The 15,363-nt window shown below is 47.9% G+C and overlaps 1 long non-coding RNA gene across 1 annotated transcript; it reads right to left on the reverse strand.

The window, feature by feature from the left end:
- Positions 1–11,115: 11,115 nt before the first annotated feature.
- LOC147979344 (uncharacterized) lies at positions 11,116–14,608 on the reverse strand. Its single transcript, XR_015599700.1, has 3 exons — positions 14,414–14,608; positions 12,973–13,047; positions 11,116–11,389 (listed from the first exon to the last, which is right to left on the reverse strand). It is a non-coding gene; the product is annotated as an uncharacterized LOC147979344 (long non-coding RNA).
- Between the last annotated feature and the right edge of the window lie 755 nt (positions 14,609–15,363).

Consider the following 15,363-nt stretch of genomic DNA (forward strand, 5'->3'; position numbering starts at 1 on the left):
GGGGGCCAAACACCGGATCATCTTCGCCTTTTTTATCCAGTCCTAGTCAAAAAGCAATTCTTCAGAATGATGTCATGATACATAAAAGGACGGTGTGTTCGGCCACGGGATTACTTACTTGGGCAGCGGTGCGGTTGCTGCTCAGGCCCACGTCCTCGGTAGTGTCCGGACACTCTATTTGGGGTCTAAAAAACGATTTGTACATCTCCTCGTGCTTCATGCCAAGGAAATTTTGAATAGTGCACGGTCCTTCTGGGTTGAACTCCCACATGTGGAGGGGCCGGCGTTTGCAAGGCTGGACTCGACGAACCAGCATGACTTGCATCACCATAACCAGACTAAAATCTCCCTCGAAGAGATCTCGGATACGGCTCTGCAGTATTGGCCCGTCCTTGGCTGGACCCCAGCTCAGTCCCCTGCTGATCCATGACATCATTTATGGTGGAGGGCCCGAGCGAAAGGTGGGGCAGCTACCCACTTGGCACTTCGGGGAGCTGTGATGTAAAACCACTCCCGTTGCCACAATCCGGACACCTCTGGAAAGGAACCCTTTGGCCATGGAGCATCAGCAATTTTGCTTATTAAAGCACCTCCGCACGCTGCGTACTGTCCCTCGACCATCTTCGGCTTCACATCAAAGGTCTTGAGCCACAAGCCGAAGTGAGGGGTAATGCGGAGGAAGGCCTCACAGACGACAATAAATGACAAGATGTGAAGAAGGGAGTCCGGGGCCAGATAGTGAAAATCCAGCCCGTAATAGAACATAAGAACCCTGACAAAGGGATCCAGAGCGAGGCCTAACCCTCGGAGGAAGTGGGAGACGAACACAACGCTCTCATTGGGTTCGGGGTAGGGACGACCTGCCCTCGGGCGGGCAGCCTATGCGAAATTTCGGCGGTCAGATATCTGGCCTCCCTCGACTTCTGGATATCCTCCTCCGTGACGGAGGAAGACATCCACCGCCCTTGAAGGCTGGATCCGGACATGATTGAAGGTCCGAAGCACCTGACCTTGGCTTTGGGTGTTAGAACTCGAGGCGGGTGAGGGATTCGATTGAGCACGGGAGGGAAAAAAGTAACAGCCTTGTCTCTTTATAAAGAGGGTGAATATCAAGCGTCCTCCTCGTGGTCGTTTGGGACTTGCCTAAAATCTAGGAGTCCTAGGCACGGTTGGGTTACCCACATCCGTATTGATGAGAATCCTGTAATAAGGGGAACACGATCTCTGCTTTGACAAGACATGTCAAGAAACCGCCTTGCGTTATGTGCGGGGGCTGGTTAAAGAAAAACGGTTCGAATAATTACCGGGCCATGACATGATGTCATGCTGCCAAAACGTGTCAGCAGATTAGATTTGTGGAAATGGTATTCTCTCTACGGTGGTATGTGGAACTTATTTTGCAGGGTCGGACACTATCCTTGTATTCAAACTCTTTCGTGGTGTATTCGGAGGAGGAACCCGCCTTGCAATGTCGAAGACAACACTGCACGCCGGACTCATCTTCATTGAAGCCTGGTTCAGGGGCTACTGAGGGAGTCCTGGATTAGGGGGTCTCCGGACAGCCAGACTATATCCTTTGGCTGGATTGTTGGACTATGAAGATACAAGATTGAAGACTTTGTCCCGTGTCCGGATGGGAATCTACTTGGCGTGGAAGGCAAGCTAGGCAATACGGATATGTATATCTCCTCCTTTGTAACCGACCTTGTATAACCCTAGCCCCCTCCAGTGTCTATATAAGCCGGAGGGTTTTAGTCCATAGGACAACATACAATCATACCATAGGCTAGCTTCTAGGGTTTAGCCTCTTCGATCTCGTGGTAGATCAACTCTTGTAATACCCATATTATCAAGTATAATCAAGCATGACGTAGGGTTTTACCTCCATCAAGAGGGCCCGAACCTGGGTAAAACATCGTGTCCCCTGCCTCCTTTTACCATCCACCTTAGATGCACAGTTCGGAACCCCCTACCCGAGATCCGCCAGTTTTGACACCGACACCCGTGTCAAGACATACAGGGCGGAGATGGAGGCCACCACTGTTGCGACACAGGGTTCGACCGTAGGCCGAGTGGCTGCCGAGCACTACTTTGAAGAAGTTCTTGAAGGCGCTCGTTCGATAGAGGCTCAGTGCTCGAAGAATATTATTTTCTAGTGACATGTATTCCCATTGTAAAAACAATGTTTTACTGAATTATCAAGGTTGTATTTATAATTTTGCCCGAGAGTACTATGATGCCTCCTGTGCGGCCGTTTATGTATATATGTATATAACCTGAAAGTTTGCAGTCGTCGGCTTCTGCCCCCACGCATATAATGCGGGAGTGTTCGCAGAAAATGCATATCCACACTTGATCCAACCTCTTGGTCCGTTAAGGAGGTGATAGCACAGAGAACGAGGCAATCAGACTATATTGCTTTAACACTTTCACTTAGCCATAGGAGTTTGACGGTGGGGCTACTATATAGCCCCTGGTACTTCTGCGCTCGTCCGAATACGGGGTGTGTATGTACATGACCGAGAAACGGCCCTTCGTTAATGCGAAGCAATCCTGAAGATTCCGATGAGTCATCGAGTGGTTGACCAGTCTCTCGCTATATCATGACAGTCAGTTTTCGGCTTTTTCTACTGAGGTGCTCATCCGGATGAACCAGGGCACAATCGCAGTAGTTCTCCCAGTGCTACCTTAGCCGATATAATGAAACATAAGGTACCAAAACGTGGGAGCCAGGCAAACCCAACATTTGACGAAAGACATGATTCGGAGCTGATGCATATAGGGCCAAACTCGCGACGCCAAACACTCCCTAAGGTGTTCGGTCTTTATAACATATACCGGGCTAAACAATGCCCTTAATAAGAAACCCCATGTGTCCAGGTACGTGCAAAATCCTTACATGGCCACATGCCAATAACGCCAGCATCCTTCTTGGTTGTGTCGAGTATCCGGAGGATGTGAGCAACAAGAGACAGTAAAAAAGGTTTACGCAGGGTCTTAATCTATACTTTGAGACAGTAAAGAAACATTTGGGCGGGTCCCTGCTGCACGTCTGCTTCTGTGTCTCCGTTGTGCCATGTCCGTGTAGCACGATTGTCATCTGTAAAAGGAAAGAACTTAGGTGAAAGTTGTCATGCCAAAAATAAGAATTGGTTATTATCAATGAACTATCAAAATTCAAGAGAAGCCAAGTTGAGTCGGGCTGGCCCTGATTACACGCGAGAAGCCCCTGGTATCATTTATGAGGGTTTGATCATCAAACCAATCTCATGTATATATGATGGAACGCCGGATTTGTTTGACCGTGTCCGTGGTCTTGATGACCCGCCATTTTTTTGGTTTGTGAGGCCGTCTAGTTTGCGGCTGCTAGAGCCATCGCATCCTCTTCCGTACGCGGGAAACGTTCGGTGTTTCCGCTAACTGAGATGATGCCACATGGACCGGCATCTTAAGCTTGAGAAAAGCATAATGCGGTATTGCATTACAACGAGAGAAAGCCGTTCTTCCGAGTAGTGCTTGATAGCCACTTCGGAATGGGGCGATGTGAAAAGTTAACCTTTCGCTTCGGAAGTTATCGAGAGAACCGAATACCACCTCTAGTAGTAGAGAGCCCGTACAGCGGGCCTCTTGGCCTGGTATTACTCCCTTAAAGGTAGTATTACTGTGGCTTATTTGTGTCGGGTCTATCCCCATTTTGCGGACTATGTCCTGATATATCAGATTTAGATCACTGTCGCCGTCCATGAGGACTTGTTTGAAATGGTACCCATTTATTATTGGGTCTAACACCAAGGCCGTCAGTCCTTCGTGCCGGATATTTGTCTCGTGATCCCTACGATCAAAAGTGATCGGGTAGGCCAACCAGGGGTTGAACCTAGGGGTGACGGGCTCTATGGCGCGTGTGCCTCGGAGTGCATGCTTGCTTCTCCTCTTTGTCACATGGATCACGTTTACTATGTTAACCTCTGGTGGGAACTTTTTCTGTCCTCCAGCGCTTTGCTGGCGAGGCTCATCCTCGTCTTCGCTTGGTGTCTCTTCCCCTTTGTGTTCGGCGTTTAGCTTACCGGCCTGCTTGAAGACCCAACATTCTCTGTGGGTATGATTTGCAGGTTTGTTTGGGGTGCCATGAATCTGACAGAGTTTTTCAAGAATTTTGTTTAGGCCAGATTATCCTTCTCTGCTGCCTTTGAAAGGCTTTTTCCGCTGACCTGGTCGGGAGCCCCTGAATCCGGCGTTTACCGCCATGTTATCTGGGCTACCTTCTTTATTTCAACACTTGTTTTTGTTGCGTCGTGGTTTACCATTGCCATCCCTGACTTCGGATGTGCTTGGGTCGCTGGTGCTGCTACGGGCCAACCAGTTGTCCTCGCCCGCACAAAAGCAGGTCATGAGGCTTTTTAGGGCTGCCATTGTTCTCGGTTTTTCTTAACCGAGGTGTCTGGCGAGCCATTCGTCTCGGACGCTGTGTTTAAAAGCTGCCAAGGCTTCGGCGTCCGGACAGTCGACGATTTGGTTCTTCTTGGTGAGGAACCTGTTCCAAAGCTTTCGGGCGGACTCTCCGGACTGTTGGATTATATGACTTAAATCGTCTGCATCTAGAGGTCGGACATAAGTTCCTTGAAAATTGGCTCGAAAAGCGTCCTCGAGCTCCTCCCAACTTCCAATTGAGTTTTCGGGGAGGCTTTTCAGCCAGTGCCAAGCTGGCCATTAAGCTTGAGGGGCAAGTATTTAATGGCATGGAGATCGTCTCCACGAGCCATATGAATATGGAGGATGAAGTCCTCTATCCAGATTCCAGGGTCTGTGGTCCCGTCGTACGCCTGTATGTTCACCGGTTTGAATCCATCTGGGATTCATGATCCAGCACCTCATCAGTGAAACATAAGGGGTGTGCGGCACCCCTGTATTGGGATGCGCCATGGTGTTCGGACGGTTGTAGTATTCGGTGTTGGTTTTGTACCATAGCGCGCTTCCTAGATCCATAGATGGATCTGGTCGCGCCGGATTTTTGATGCAAGTTCTCACGTAGATCGTGTGTTGACTTCTGCGCGACTTTGTTAGCCGCTCTATCGCGTTCACAAGGTTGTGGATCCGGCCGGTTGGCCGTATCACTCTTCGGCTGTATGGGCTCTAAGGCCTCATCGTCAAATTCCGGTAATAGCTTGCCCTTTGGATAGCTATTTTTATGGTAACTTCCAACATACTTTGTTACTTTGTTCCACTTGCTGTTGAGCGTATCTTGTGCGACCTTGAGCCTTTGCTTCTGTTTCTTCAGGCTCCTCGTTGTGGCAATAAGCCTTCTACGGAGGTTTTCTTGCTCCAAGTGCATTTCCGGGATGATGTGTGCATCTTCGACCGGACTGTTTTCTTCCCCAGACAGGGTTTGATGAGGCTTATCCTTGGCGTCGTCGTGTTCGGACGTCGGATCCTTATTATGTTTGCAGTTTGCATCTTGATCGTGCTCTGCCACCGGGGTGGTGCAGTCGTCCTTTCTTCTAGAGTCGACTGGACTTTTATTTCCTCTTGCGCTGTTTTTGCTATGGCGGGACTTAGAGGGGAGCCGCTGACGTCAGCGCCTGGGTTGCTTGGAGGGGGCATCCTCCGCTGTCTCTTTGCCCTTGCCCTCTCTGGGTGCATCCATCATGTATACGTCATGTGATGAAGTGGCGGTCGAGCGCCTTGCGGGCGGTGGTTCCTGTTCGTCTCCTGCACCGTCGTCCATACCATCGATGTCTTCGGAGTCGAAGTCGAGCATGTCGGTTAAGTCGTCGACAGTGGCTACTATGTGAGTGGTGGGTGGGCAGCGAATTTCTTCGTCGTCTGCATCCCATTCTAGCCGGACATAGTTCGGCCAAGGTTCTCCTGAAAGGGAGAGAGACCTTAATGAATTTAGCACATCTCTGAAAGGTGAGTGCTGAAAGATATCCGTGGAGGTGAACTCCATGATCGGAGCCCCGTCGGATTCGACAAGCACGGATGTAGGCGGCTCGGAGTCCGTAGCCGGGGATAAATCCAGTGGTTCGGCGACGCGGCTCTCGAAAGGGGGGAAGTCAGTATCTGGCTCAATCGCCACTGAGAGTGTGGCCTCCGTGGCAGGGTCTATCCCTCCGCTCTCGGATGGCGTGATTTGCTCCGGATTAACGACCGGAGTAGCTGCGGATGCGATCTCCCGAACACTGTCCGATGACAGAGTTATGTCTTGCTCGTCGTGCCAGCATGGGCTCGAATCCGCCGAAGATCAAGTCTCCGCGGATGTCGGCCATGTAGTTCAAGTTTCCAAATCTGACCTGATGGCCAGGGGCATAGCTTTCGATCTGCTCCAGATGGCCAAGCGAATTGGCCCGTAGTGCGAAGCCGCCGAATATGAAGATCTGTCCGGGGAGGAAAGCCTCACCCTGGACCGCATCGCTAGCGATGATCGAAGGAGCCATCAAGCCTTATGGTGATGGCATAGTGGAACTCTCAATGAAAGCGCCAATTTCGGTGTAAAAACCAGCAGATCTCGGGTAGGGGGTCCCGAACTATGCGTCTAAGGCGGATGGTAACAGGAGGCAGGGGACACGATGTTTACCCAGGTTCAGGCCCTCTTGATGGAGGTATTACAAGAGTTGATCTACCACGAGATCAAAGAGGCTAAACCCTAGAAGCTAGCCTATGGCATGATTGTGTGTTGTCCTACGGACTAAAACCCTCCGGTTTATAGAGACACCAGAGGGGGCTAGGGTCACACAAGGTCGGTTACAAAGGAGGAGATATATATATCCGTATTGCCTAGCTTGCCTTCCACGCCAAGTAGAGTCCCATCCGGACACGAGACGAAGTCTTCAATCTCGTATCTTCATAGTCCAACAGTCCGGCCAAAGGATATAGTCCGGCTGTCTGGAGACCCCCTAATCCAGGACTCCCTCAGCCATGGTGGCGTAGCAGCGACGGCTACGGACGCATCGGCGAGGGGAGAAGGGGATTTGGTGCGGAGAGCGCGAGCAGGGGAGGAGTGGACGAGTGGGGAGCGAGCCCGAGTCATCGGGGCTACCCTTATCTCTTCGCCGACGACGAGGCCGCGCAGGGTGCCGCGATGGGTCCGGCGGGAACGAGCGGGGGGGTGTCTCGGTTGGTCGAACAGAAGGGAAGGGGGGATTGACTGCGGGGAGGAGGCGTTGGGCTGGCTAGTGGGCTGAGGCCCATGGAGGCAGGGGCCTCCCTCTCATTTCCCCTTTTTCTTTTTCTTTTTAAGAAAATGCTTTGCAATAATTGAGATGCCAAAAAGGATTCTGTAAAATGTGGGACTTGGCCACATAATTACATTGCAATAGCTGGCTGTGCCTATAAAAGTTTGGGAGCAATATAATTCCATTTTGAATTTTGCATTGCAATAAAAGAGTCGAAAACGTGACGTTGGCTCTGTTTTCAAGATGTTAGAGTCATCTAGGGACTTTAGATGATGTTGTTTCCCTGAACATAATTCCTGGATTTGGACAACTTTATTTTCACCCCATATTAAATTTCAATTTGGGTTGGAATTTGAAATGAGATATGATTCCAATGTGATCAAGCACTGTTCAGCAAAATGATTAGCTTAATCATAGAGGGTTACTGTAGCATGACACTGGGGGTGTTACAAATCTCCTCCACTACAAGAAATCTCGTCCCAAGATTTAAGAGGTAGAATAAAGGGGAAGGAATTGGTTACGAAATTCTAACGGGGCTTCTCGGTCATGGTTGCTCATCCTGAAGTAGTTGATCCTTTTCGTTGACGTCTTTAGCTCTCTGCTCCTGGTCATCATGATGAAGTCATCATCCTTCCTTCGGCGTCATCATCATACTTACAAAAAGTATAAGGGGTAACTTTGGAAGAACAGACCTCTACAAGGTTGCTTATCAGGTAGGTAGTTCAGGGAAAGTGACAGAAAGTATCGCCTGAATTGAACTTAAGATAAACATCAAGAGCAGAAATAAGAAGGCACAATAAGAACCTTTAAGCAGATAGATAATCGTTCGATGCCTGAAACAGAGCGCGAAAGGGTTTTAGAGCAACGAGAATAAACATTGCATTTGATACCAGAGTAGTTCATCTCTAGGAAGGTGGCTCGTGATTTACATATGAAGCCAATCTCGAGGAATAACTTTGGAAGCAGGGATGTACAGGAGAGTCAGGTTTCGATCCTGTGGAACTGTGGGTTATGGGCCCACCATGCGGGCTAAAAAGTATGAATGGTGCTGACATCTTGCACGGTCATGACAGCAAGTCATGTCAGCGGATAGCCTGTCAGTTATGTTGGCAACAACGATGGTACCAAGGGCGAGGGACGAAGAGAACCATTTTCCTGCTCGTTGAAACAAGGTGGACCAATAGGCAAAGTTCTCGTCCATCGGTGGTTATCGGAATGTCAACAACAATAATACCAGGGTCTTACTGAGAAATTGTACACTGAGGTGTTTATATAAGTAGGGAACTATTACTGCTTAGATCTCATAAATTATATGAAAGGTTAAACAAAACAATGGAAAGGAAAATATGATTGTTAGTTTAATTAGAACAATAGAAAGGAAAATGTGTTTACACACAATTGTAAGGAGTATTCCCTTCCCAAGGACAAGCAGAGGACAATATCCATGGCAGGATAGTAAGTAGATAACCAACTAGGTAAAGGGGCAAGGGAATTCATGTTGTTACCCATACAACAGGGTTTGGATAATCGATCAAGAAACATTTAGCATTACGCTTCCAATGTTATTTGTTGATGTTGAGTACCACAATCATGCTTTAGGATAGCATCGACATGGTCAGCAGGTAAAGGTCGGACTTTGGAAACACAAAAGGATCTAGGAGGAACCGCGAGAACAGCTCGTACAATTTCATCATGGAGAAGATGAGGATGTGGCCGATGGGCTCAGCAACAACTCATCGAATGGCAATGATGGTATTTCTCATCATGAATTCAATTGATATCTTGAAAGAGCTCAGAATGTTGATGATGATCACGACACATTTGTCGAGAGATTTCATGAAGATGTAATCGATCGGTGATGACATCAAGTCAAAAGAATGATAAAATGAAAGGTTATTGGAACCACGGGTACGACACAAACTCGAAATCAGGCTTGTTGTTCAAGGCGAAATGATATGATGAGGAAGATCGACGTAAGCTTAGCTCATCATCGAAAATTGTGCTTCGGGGAGGACCAGGTAGCACAGTTAAAATTTAACACGATAATGATATAGCCGATCAGGCTAGGAATGACTTGAAGGATTATTATACTCGTAAGCAATGAAAATTACATAGAGTTATTGAATCGGAGTGTGGAATCGATTCACTTATCGGTATTCTCGAGTGACTAATAACTCAGAACCCAGGGGAAATCTGAAAATGGTGAAAAGCAGTACAAGATGAAGACTCATAGGAAGCAACACGGTTCTTTGATATTCTGGAGAAATCGGAGGGTAATACTCGAAAGAAGATGAAAAATAGGGGGTGCGGAGATGTATTGATTTGCAAAAGACAAGTGCTTTAACTTGTCTGAGAAATGGAATCAAGGACAAAAATATGGTCGGAACCACAATTGCAAAGGATCAATTCACAGATACCGGATGATATTATATCAAGGAAGTTATTATTACAAGAAGCTTACATGATAGGATCTACATCGTGTCCATGGGCATGAACAAAAATTTCAAGGCCGACTCCCACTTCTTCAATGCATAACCTCTCATTTACTTCTCGCCTTTGACGAAGTTGTAGTGTAGAAATTTTTATCCGGCGTAACACCAGTAAATTATGACCCATAGAAATTTCTGGCTTCACACAAATTAGGGAAAGCATTACTTTAACCCATCAGGGTATCTTAGGAACATTTGCAAAAACTTCAAAGGTAATTAACTCAAGCTCGGAAACAGAGCCTGGTAGACAAAAGTAGGGGATACAATTTACCAAAGGCATTATGTATCTGGGGAGAATTCACAAGGTGATTAAATATGAAGGACACTATCGGATGCTAGTCCAACAAAGGATCTGATGACCCATAACAGAGCTGATGTGGGTATCGGTATCCAATTAGATGAAGAAAGAATGCAAGGAGATGAGATTACAGAAACAACTGACTAATTCAATGTTTAATTAACAAAGGAATTATGATTTCCAAAATGAAGGATCAGAAGCAGACGCTCTAATCAAATGATGGGTAAGTTGAATAGAATTAGAACGGTAATCAGCCAAGGTTTGATTTGCCGAGAACCAGCTCTTGTTTAAACTATCGTTTGAGCCAAAAGTAAAATTTCTAAGGATCAATTGAAGACTGCGAGTAATTGCACACATGTTGAATCAAAGACTCAAAATGACAACCACAAAGGATTTTAATGAATATTGCTATACATATGGAATTAACCATAATGCAAGCAGGTAAAACTTTCTGGAGCAATAGGTTGGTGAGGACTTTCGGTAGATTGAATAGCGTTTCGAAGACATTTGTGAAACACATGAACAACTGGGGATGATTGAATCCCCGATAACTGTGAGGAATTATTCATACATGTATTCATGCGGAAAAGGAGCCGCAAGGCAGCAGGTACAAAGGATTATCGTAAGATCCAAAGTATTTCAGGGTATCTAGTAATAAGAAGAACAATTGGAAAAGAAGGTATGGACGACAAGTGTATGTAGCTATCCATAGGGATTTATCGGTGATATGGAATTGCAAGAGTGAAGGGCACAAAGGTTTCAGGGAAACATCGGAGAGTATCTTTGAAATCTTCTAGTGCAGCAAGCGATCATCTAGACTGAAGGGGCTCTCCGGAAGAAAGTATTTTCAAGAACTTGAAGTTTGATTTTAGCAAAATCATTTAACCCGAATAGAAGAGATATCAGAATCCCAGAGTATAGACGAGGAATAAAATATCCTAATACCACCCAATGGCAATGTGGGCCCGTAAGCCACACAGCCATGTTAGTAAAAGTTTTTCAATGACTAGACTCAACTTCAGCCAATGAGTAGGAAAGGGGGCTACCTACACGTAGTCGGCTCTGATACCACAAATCGTACAGTAATCATACATGCAAATGTGTACGATCAAGATCAGGGACTCACGGGAAGATATCACAAAACAACTCTAGACACAAATGAAAATAATACAAGCTTTATATTACAAGCCAGGGGCCTCGAGGGATCGAATACAAACGAGTCAGTGGAAGCAACATTATTTGAGTACAGACATGAGTTAAACAAGTTTGACTTAAGAAGGCTAGCACAAAAGCAACATCAATCGAAAAGGCAAGTCCTCCTGCCTGGGAGCCTCCTAACTACTCTTGGTCGCCGGCGTCCGTCACGTAGCAGTAGGCACCCTCGGGGTAGTAGTAGTCGTTAGTGGGGGCTGCGGTCTTAGGGGCTCCGTCATCTAGTAGCATCAAACGAATATGGGGGGGAAAGAAAGCAAAGCAAATGTGAGTACTCATCTGAAGTACTTAGCAAGCAAGGATCTACACTACATATGCAACATTATGAAAGGAAGGCTGTATATGTGGACTGGGCTGCAGAAATGCCAGAATAGAGGGGAGAGCCTAGTACTATTGAAGACTAGCATCTTCAGCGGTCTTGCATCATTGGAAGAGTGCAGACTAGCAGAAAGTAAAGTAGTAGTAGTGTCATCAACCTCACCCAGAGATCCTTCCTCAACTCCCTGCAAGAAAGCAATCCCAGAGCCATACTATCCATTTCTCATCTCAAGTATCCAGTTCTAGTTGTATCGATCGGGATACAACTCCGAGTGTCCGCTACCATAGGACAGGCTATCGATAGATTCTTTCTTCCCTGCAGGGGTGCACCAACTTACCCACCACACTCGATTAACTCTGGTCGGACACACTTTCCTGGGTCATGCCCGACCTCGCCCAAACGATACGCCGCAACCCAACCTAGGCTAAATAGAGAGGTCATCACACAAGACTAAACCAATGCCCAGGGGTCTTGGGCCATCGCCCCGGGAACACCTGCACGTTGCATGGGCAGCCGGTGAGCAGACCTAGCTACCTCCTTAGAAAGGCAGGTGCTTACCAGTCCAACCCGGCGCGCGCCGCTCAGTCGCATGATATCTATTAAGCTTCAGCTGTTGAATACGACGTAGAATGCGCATATTATGCCCACGTGATGGTTAGTTCTATAAGGACAGAGTCCCCTCGAATCAAATATCCAAATCGAAGTGGATTAAGAACGCGCGGTAACAAGTAAAGACTCACGAAATATGTGACCCCGTCGCCCCGTCTCGAGGACTTGTGGCAAGGGCTAAGAATGCCCGGCCATGCCTCGTAATTACCTTGCGGGCACCCTCCAGGTCAACCCGAATCCTCATCACTCGCAAATATGCTTGCGCGGGTACCCCTTAGGGTCGACCCGTCTTTAGTAACATGGTTCAGTGTAAAGTCATAGTAACCATACTAACTGTGTGTCTAACACCAAAGGGAACCCTGAGGAATCACCCTCGATGGAATTCCACCTGATGTTATCGTCAAGGTCCACTCTTGAGGTATCACCCTCGAGGTCCACTCTTGAGGAGTTGCACGACAATGACGTTATCGGGAGTGGAGAAGGAGTAACCACCCTCGATGACCAAAACTGATGAACCAACCTACATGGTTAACATCAGAAGTGCTTATGAGGTATCACCCTCGGCACTCGATAATAACCCAGTAGTGTCGAGCAACTAAGGGGGAAAGTGATGTGCGGTGCCGGGGCCTGGTCTTCGATCACGTTGATCGAGTCATCAAACATAAAGCGGGGCAACTGGGACAAGAAGAGGGTCACTGATGGATCACTAACCAACCTATACTAAGCAGTTTAGGATAAGCAAGTAGGTAACAATAAGCAGGTTACAAAAGCAGGCTATGCATCAGAATAGGAGCAAACAATAACAGTAGCAAAATCTAATGCAAGAATGAGAGAATGGAATGGGAGATATCGGGATGATCAAAAGGGGGGGCTTGCCTGGAAGCTCTGCTGCAGAGGAAGAAGGTTCGTCGGAGACGTAGTCGATCACAGGGGCATCATCGGTCTCGGGGTCTACTAGAGAGAAGAGGGGGAAGAAACAATAAATATAAAGCAAACAAAGCATCATAAAGCATAACATGGTAATACGCAGTGTTAGGGGTGAACTAACGCAGTGCTAGACGTTGCACACGGAGAGGGAAAACATCCGGAGGGGGTTTTCCAACATCTGACGTTTTCCGGACAGATGAAAAGAGTGGGGACGGTTCCATGTCCAGCATTCTAGGGGCATGTGATAGATGAACGGACCGCGTATCTGGATTCGTTGGATTTTTCTAAGAAATTTTCATACATAAAAGTTTTTCATCCGAGTTACGGATTATTTTATATTAATTATCTATGTTTTAAACAATTTCTGAAATTACTGAAATTCTTTTAATTCGAAAGTATTAAATACAGAAACTGCTATGGGTACACAAAAATGTACCCAGCGGTGTTGTATGTGTTTCGCAGGTGGGACCTGTTGACAGCTAAGTCAGCAGTCAACAGTCCTGGTTGACTAGTCAAGGTGGGCCTGGGGCCAGCTGTCACACACTATTAGTTTAACAGCTTTTAGTTTAAACAAAAATAGTTTAATTAGGGCACGGGCCCAGTCTGTCCCTGACTTAATTAGCCGATGGGTTAATTAGCATCTAACCTAAACGCTACAGTGTGGCCCCACTTGTCAGTGGCCATTAGGGCTGTAGTTAGGGGCTAATGACTGGGCCCCACTGTCAGTTGTGCACTGGCATTTAAAACGTGGTGGCGCGCCGGCGGCAGCCACAGGAGCGGCAGCGAGGCCCGGGAATCGCCGTCCGGCGGCCAATATGCCCGCGGATGGACACGTTTGAAAGCTCGCCCCAGGCTGTGCCCAGCGGTGCTAAGCGCACGAGCAGAAATGCTCCGGAGCAGCGATGGCGTTCACAAGGATGAAGGTCGGAGCTCGGGCGAGCTTGGTTTCGACGAAGTGGAGCACGGCAGGGGCTGCGATTGGGTGCGTTGGCAAGATGGCGTCGCCGTGAATCGGACGGTGGTGGCAGTAGGTGTGGGGGCGGTCGGCAGCTGCGCCGGCGTCGAGGACAGCGACGGCGGGAGCTCGGCCTCCGACAAGAACAAAGATGCGCGAGACGGGCGGTTGATCTCAGAGCACCGGCGGCACCTACAGGTCGCCACACACGCGTGGGCGCAACACGTTCGAGCGGATGGGGTTGGGAGCGTGGAGCTCGTAGGCTTAGGAGACGTCCGGCACTTGGTTCTCGCGGGGACAGTAGCTAGGGGAGGCAAAAGAACACGGGGAGTTCGGGGAAGCGGAGAGAGGCTCACTGTGAGGCGTTGGAGAAGTTCAGCGAGCTTGGGGGGGGGGGGGGGGGGGGGGGGGGGGGGCGGGGGGGGGGGGGGGCACCGGAGCAGTTGAATCCGTCGACGACGTCCGACGGCCGTGGCAGAGGAGTTGAGCTCGATCCCGGCCTCTTGGGTCTTCCCAGATTGCGTAGATCGGTGGGTAGGACGGGGTCGATGTTGCGGAGCCTGGGGACACGACGCCAAGGCAAGGGGAGCCCGGTGGCCGCGGTGGTGTAGCAGCGACGACTACGGACGCGTCGGCGAGGGGGGGAAGGGGATCTGGGGGGTCGACTACGGGGAGGAGGCGTTGGGCCGGCTGGTGGGCTGAGGCCCATGGAGGCAGGGGCCTCTCTCTCATTTCCCCTTTTTCTTTTTCTTTTTACAGAAAATGTTTTGCAATAATTGAGCTACCAAAAAGGATTCTGTAAAATGTGGGACTTGGCCACATAATTACATTGCAATAGCTGGCAGTGCCACAAAAAGTTTGGGAGCAATATAATTCCATTTTGAATTTTGCATTGCAATAAAAGAGTCAAAAAGGTTACATTGGCTCTGTCTTTAAGATGTTAGAGTCATCTAGGGACTTTAGATGATGTTGTTTCCCTGAACATAATTCACAATGGATTATTTACAAAATTATGAACTTTTTAGTTTCTCGATTTGGACAACTTTATGTTGACCCCATATTGAATTTCAAGTTGTGTTGGAATTTGAAATGAGATATGATTCCAATGTGATCAAGCACTGTTCAGCAAAATGATTAGCTTAATCATACAGGTTACTGTAGCATGACACTGGGAGTGTTACATCCCTCTCTGATGATGCGTGAGTAGTCCAACATAGACCTACGGGTCCGTAGGTAGTAGCTAGATGGCTTCCTCTCTCTCTCTCTCTCTTGATTCTCAATACGATGGTCTCTTGGAGATCTATTTGATGTATCTCTTTTTGCGGTGTGTTTGTTGGGATCCAATGAACTTTGAGTTTATGATCAGATCTATATCCATGAATATT

Source organism: Triticum urartu, chromosome 3A, assembly GCF_056163025.1.
Source record: "Triticum urartu cultivar PI428250 chromosome 3A, HENAU_Tu73, whole genome shotgun sequence".
Lineage (NCBI taxonomy): Eukaryota > Viridiplantae > Streptophyta > Magnoliopsida > Poales > Poaceae > Triticum > Triticum urartu.